The 5804-nt window shown below is 55.6% G+C and overlaps 1 protein-coding gene across 2 annotated transcripts in view; it reads right to left on the minus strand.

Annotated features, from left to right (window-relative positions):
• Positions 1-4618: 4618 nt before the first annotated feature.
• Positions 4619-5804, minus strand: part of LOC311124089 (zinc finger protein 827-like) — a 27741-nt gene continuing 26555 nt past the window's right edge. For both annotated transcript variants that reach the window (XM_084198302.1, XM_084198301.1), the window contains exon 8: positions 4619-5248. The gene's annotated coding sequence lies outside the window, so the exon portion shown is untranslated. The remainder of the gene's footprint in view (positions 5249-5804) is intronic.

Consider the following 5804-nt stretch of genomic DNA (forward strand, 5'->3'; position numbering starts at 1 on the left):
ACCACAAGTCCAAATCTCCATCCATGGCTAATTTAGGAAAGTGATGATTTTAGCTAGCTAGCCAGCCACTGGACACAATGACAGAGATGCAACAATTCAAGCTTGTGATGTGATTGGTGTGAAGCCAAATCCCTTGGTGTGCCAGGACCATTCAGCTGAGCGCGCTCAGTTTAGCTCAATGCTGATTGGCTATTATTTAATTGTTAAAATGTTTTGTTCATTCAGATGATTTCGCCAGTGAGATACATTCAACCTCTTGCTAATTTAAGGACATTTTATGAAACAGAGACGAAAGCTAAATTATTTAGTATGTTTTTGTCGTTGTTTCTTGGTAAAGTTTTTTTGGGGAAGCCTGGCTTCATGAATACACGCCACTGGCGAACAGCCCGACGACGTACGACGGTCAGCAAAGACCTTGGATGAACCCGACTTGGAGTCGCATCAGACCCTGTTCAACTACCAGGAAGCATCGACCTCATCCTACTAGAATCTCCAACCACACAAAAACCAGTAACCTAGGATCAGAATGTGCCTTGGCTTGCTGATCGCATCGGCCTATGAGGCAGTGTGAGACAAAACGTTGCAATTAAACAACTTTTTTTTTTAATGATACATTATTTTCACACATTGAGTGCTGGCTGGCAAAACAGTAGCCTTATTCCAAACAGCAACCCTGTTTTAGACTTATGAGGAGAATGAAGTACTGTATAAAAACATTTAGACGACCGAACATTCTGACCGGATGCCAACAGAAGAATGAGATAGTATATTCATATGTTATAGTATATTCATATATTATAGTACATTCATATATTATAGTATATTCATATGTTATAGTATATTCATATATTATAGTATATTCATATATTATAGTATATTCATATGTTATAGTACATTCATATATTATAGTATATTCATATATTATAGTATATTCATATGTTATAGTACATTCATATATTATAGTATATTCATATATTATAGTATATTCTAGTCTACATTATACAAGTGAATAAACACAACAGAATATATATAAGCCAATCAAGAGCCAGTAGAGTTTGGATATACCAACAGACAAGCGGACATTTGAACATGTAATAAAGGTTACATCCCAAATGACACCCTATTCCCTAATCTAGTGCACTACGTTTGACCAGCGCCCTGTGGGCCTCGGCAGAAGTAGTGCACTATAATGCACCTACAAAATCACAATAATGTTTGCGAAGCATAGAGGCATTTTTCATATATAACTCTAGTGCGGGGATGCACAGCCTTATTGACCATGTTAAGTAATAGTATATATACAATATTAGACCTTGTTGTTTTTAGTTTTGACATCCAGCATTTAGTTCAGTCTTTATCGTCCAGAGGACATATTACATTAGCCCTGTATTACTGTTAGGAGAGGAGGAGGAACAGGAGGGAGGAGACAGAGGAGGTGAGAGGAGAGGGAGGAGGTAGAGAGGAGGGGAGAGGAGAGGAGAGGAGAGGAGAGGAGAGGAGAGGAGAGGAGAGGGAGGTAGAGAGGAGGGGAGAGGAGAGGAGGGAGGAGACAGAGGAGAGGAGAGGAGAGGGAGGTAGAGAGGAGGGGAGAAGAGAGGAGAGGAGGAGACAGACAGAGGAGGGGAGAGGAGAGGGAGGGAGGAGACAGAGGAGGGGAGAGGAGGGAGGAGACAGAGGAGGGGAGAGGAGAGGAGGGAGGAGACAGAGGAGGGGAGAGGAGAGGAGGGAGGAGACAGAGGAGGGGAGAGGAGAGGGAGGGAGGAGACAGAAGAGGGGAGAGGAGAGGGAGGGAGGAGACAGAGGAGGGGAGAGGAGAGGAGGGAGGAGACAGAGGAGGGGAGAGGAGAGGAGGGAGGAGACAGAGGAGGGGAGAGGAGAGGGAGGGAGGAGACAGAGGAGGGGAGAGGAGGGAGGAGACAGAGGAGGGGAGAGGAGAGGAGGGAGGAGACAGAGGAGGGGAGAGGAGGGAGGAGACAGAGGAGGGGAGAGGAGAGGAGGGAGGAGACAGAGGAGGGGAGAGGAGAGGAGGGAGGAGACAGAAGAGAGGAGAGGAGAGGGAGGTAGAGAGGAGGGGAGAAGAGAGGAGAGGAGGAGACAGACAGAGGAGGGGAGAGGAGAGGGAGGGAGGAGACAGAGGAGGGGAGAGGAGAGAAGGGAGGGGAGAGGAGAGGGAGGGAGGAGACAGAGGAGGGGAGAGGAGAGGAGGGAGGAGACAGAGGAGAGGAGGGAGGAGACAGAGGAGGGGAGAGGAGAGGGAGGAGACAGACAGAGGAGGGGAGAGGAGAGGAGGGAGGAGACAGAGGAGGGGAGAGGAGGGAGGAGACAGAGGAGGGGAGAGGAGAGGAGGGAGGAGACAGACAGAGGAGGGGAGAGGAGAGGAGGGAGGAGACAGAGGAGGGGAGAGGAGGGAGGAGACAGAAGAGAGGGGAGAGGAGAGGAGAGGAGAGGAGGGAAGAGACAGAGGAGAGGAGAGGAGAGGGAGGTAGAGAGGAGGGGAGGTAGAGGAGGGGGGAGGTAGAGGGAGGGAGGAGACAGACAGAGGAGGGGAGAGGAGAGGGAGGGAGGAGACAGAGGAGGGGAGAGGAGAGGAGGGAGGAGACAGAGGAGGGGAGAGGAGAGGGAGGTAGAGAGGAGGGAGGTAGAGGAGGGGGGAGGTAGAGGGAGGGAGGATACAGAGGAGGGGAGAGGAGGGAGGAGACAGAGGAGGGGAGAGGAGAGGAGAGGAGGAGACAGACAGAGGAGGGGAGAGGAGAGGGAGGGAGGAGACAGAGGAGGGGAGAGGAGGGAGGAGACAGAAGAGAGGGGAGAGGAGAGGAGGGAGGAGACAGAGGAGGGGAGAGGAGAGGAGAGGAGGAGACAGAGGAGGGGAGAGGAGAGGAGGGAGGAGACAGAGGAGGGGAGAGGAGAGGAGGGAGGAGAAAGAGGAGGGGAGAGGAGAGGAGAGGAGGAGACAGAGGAGGGGAGAGGAGAGGAGGGAGGAGACAGAGGAGGGGAGAGGAGAGGAGGGAGGAGACAGAGGAGGGGAGAGGAGAGGAGGGAGGAGACAGAGGAGGGGAGAGGAGAGGAGAGGAGGAGACAGAGGAGGGGAGAGGAGAGGAGGGAGGAGACAGAGGAGGGGAGAGGAGAGGAGGGAGGAGACAGAGGAGGGGAGAGGAGAGGAGGGAGGAGACAGAGGAGGGGAGAGGAGAGGAGGGAGGAGACAGAGGAGGGGAGAGGAGAGGGAGGGAGGAGACAGAAGAGGGGAGAGGAGAGGGAGGGAGGAGACAGAGGAGGGGAGAGGAGAGGAGAGGAGGAGACAGACAGAGGAGGGGAGAGGAGAGGGAGGGAGGAGACAGAGGAGGGGAGAGGAGGGAGGAGACAGAAGAGAGGGGAGAGGAGAGGAGAGGAGAGGAGAGGAGAGGAGAGGAGAGGAGGGAAGAGACAGAGGAGAGGAGAGGAGAGGGAGGTAGAGAGGAGGGGAGGTAGAGGAGGGGGGAGGTAGAGGGAGGGAGGAGACAGACAGAGGAGGGGAGAGGAGAGGGAGGGAGGAGACAGAGGAGGGGAGAGGAGGGAGGAGACAGAGGAGGGGAGAGGAGAGGAGGGAGGAGACAGAGGAGGGGAGAGGAGAGGAGGGAGGAGACAGAGGAGGGGAGAGGAGAGGAGGGAGGAGACAGAGGAGGGGAGAGGAGAGGAGGGAGGAGACAGAGGAGGGGAGAGGAGAGGGAGGAGACAGAGGAGGGGAGAGGAGAGGAGGGAGGAGACAGAGGAGGGGAGAGGAGAGGAGGGAGGAGACAGAGGAGGGGAGAGGAGAGGAGGGAGGAGACAGAGGAGGGGAGAGGAGAGGAGAGGAGAGGAGAGGAGGGAGGAGACAGAGGAGGGGAGAGGAGAGGAGAGGAGGGAGGAGACAGAGGAGGGGAGAGGAGAGGAGGTAGAGAGGAGGGAGGTAGAGGAGGGGGGAGGTAGAGGGAGGGAGGAGACAGAGGAGGGGAGAGGAGAGGAGGGAGGAGACAGAGGAGGGGAGAGGAGAGGAGGGAGGAGACAGAGGAGGGGAGAGGAGAGGAGGGAGGAGACGGAGGGGAGAGGAGAGGGAGGAGGTAGAGAGGAGGGGAGAGGAGAGGGAGGGAGGGAGGAGACAGAGGAGGGGAGAGGAGAGGAGAGGAGGGAGGAGACAGAGGAGGGGAGAGGAGAGGGAGGTAGAGAGGAGGGAGGTAGAGGAGGAGGGGGGAGGTAGAGGGAGGTAGAGAGGAGGGGAGAGGAGAGGAGGGAGGTAGAGAGGAGGGGGGAGGTAGAGAGGAGGGGGGAGGTAGAGAGGAGGGGGGAGGTAGAGAGGAGGGAGGTAGGGAGGTAGGGAGGAGGGGGGAGGTAGGGAGGAGGGGGAGGTAGAGAGGAGGGGGGAGGTAGAGAGGAGGGAGGAGGTAGAGAGGAGGGGGGAGGTAGAGAGGAGGGAGGTAGGGAGGTAGGGAGGAGGGGGGAGGTAGAGAGGAGGGAGGAGGTAGAGAGGAGGGGGGAGGTAGAGAGGAGGGAGGTAGGGAGGTAGGGAGGAGGTAGAGAGGAGGGGGGAGGTAGAGAGGAGGGGGAGGTAGAGAGGAGGGAGGTAGGGAGGTAGGGAGGAGGGGGGAGGTAGAGAGGAGGGGGGAGGTAGAGAGGAGGGAGGAGGTAGAGAGGAGGGGAGAGGTAGAGAGGAGGGGGGAGGAGGATATTGATTAGGTTGGCTCTGTCAGACCTAGGTAGGCCAGGAAAGAGAGTTTGGGGGAGGAAGAGAGGGAGGGAGAGGAGGGTCTGGGGCTAGAGAGGGGTCTGAGGGAGAGCAGGGTGGTGAGGGGGACGAGGGGAGAAAGGTCTGACCCCTTAAACCAGGAAGAGAGGGTAGAGGAGGAGAGGGGATTCAGGGCTGACCGGTGCATATGCGGTCCTGCATGTGTGTGTCCGTGTGAGGGTGTGTGTTCGGGGTGTTTGAGTCGGTAGTGCAGGCGGAGGCTGTCTCGGCGCTTGGCGCTGTAAGGGCAGAGGTCGCAGGTGAAAGGTCGCTCCCAGTGTGAACACGCACGTGTTCTATCAGCTTATTGGCTGTTCGGGCCAGGTGTCCACACCTCTCGCAGCGGTACTGGTTGCCCTGACGATGACACCTGACGTGGGTCTGGAGCTCCGGTTGCCCAGAAACGACCTTTGGCAGATGCGGCAGCGGTGCTGATCCGTCGTCGAGTGCGACGAGCGCATGTGTGTTACCATGGAGACAGGCCGACTGGTGGAGAACGCACAGAGAGGGCACCTGGGGCAGAAAACAAGGTAAGAGAACACACATTAACACACACATATAGGGGACACACACACATGCACATACATAAACACACACACACAAGCAGTCACAGTGTGTATAGCTAGACTGCAGAGGGAGGGAGAGAGGTTAGCGAGAACAGCTAACCTACTGCAGAGGGAGGGAGATGGGTTAGCGAGAACAGCTAACCTACTGCAGAGGGAGGGAGAGAGGTTAGAGAGAACAGCTAACCTACTGCAGAGGGAGGGAGAGAGGTTAGCGAGAACAGCTAACCTACTGCAGAGGGAGGGAGATGGGTTAGCGAGAACAGCTAACCTACTGCAGAGGGAGGGAGAGAGGTTAGCCTAATGCAGAGGGAGGGAGAGGGTTTAGAGAGAACAGCTAACTTACTGCAGAGGGAGGGAGAGGGTTTAGAGAGAACAGCTAACCTACTGCAGAGGGAGGGAGAGAGGTTAGCCTAATGCAGAGGGAGGGAGAGGGTTTAGAGAGAACAGCTAACTTACTGCAGAGGGAGGGAGAGGGTTTAGAGAGAACAGCTAACCTACTGCAG

Source organism: Coregonus lavaretus (genome assembly GCF_964263955.1).
Source record: "Coregonus lavaretus genome assembly, contig: HAP1_SCAFFOLD_2617, whole genome shotgun sequence".
In the NCBI taxonomy this organism is placed as follows: Eukaryota; Metazoa; Chordata; class Actinopteri; order Salmoniformes; family Salmonidae; genus Coregonus; species Coregonus lavaretus.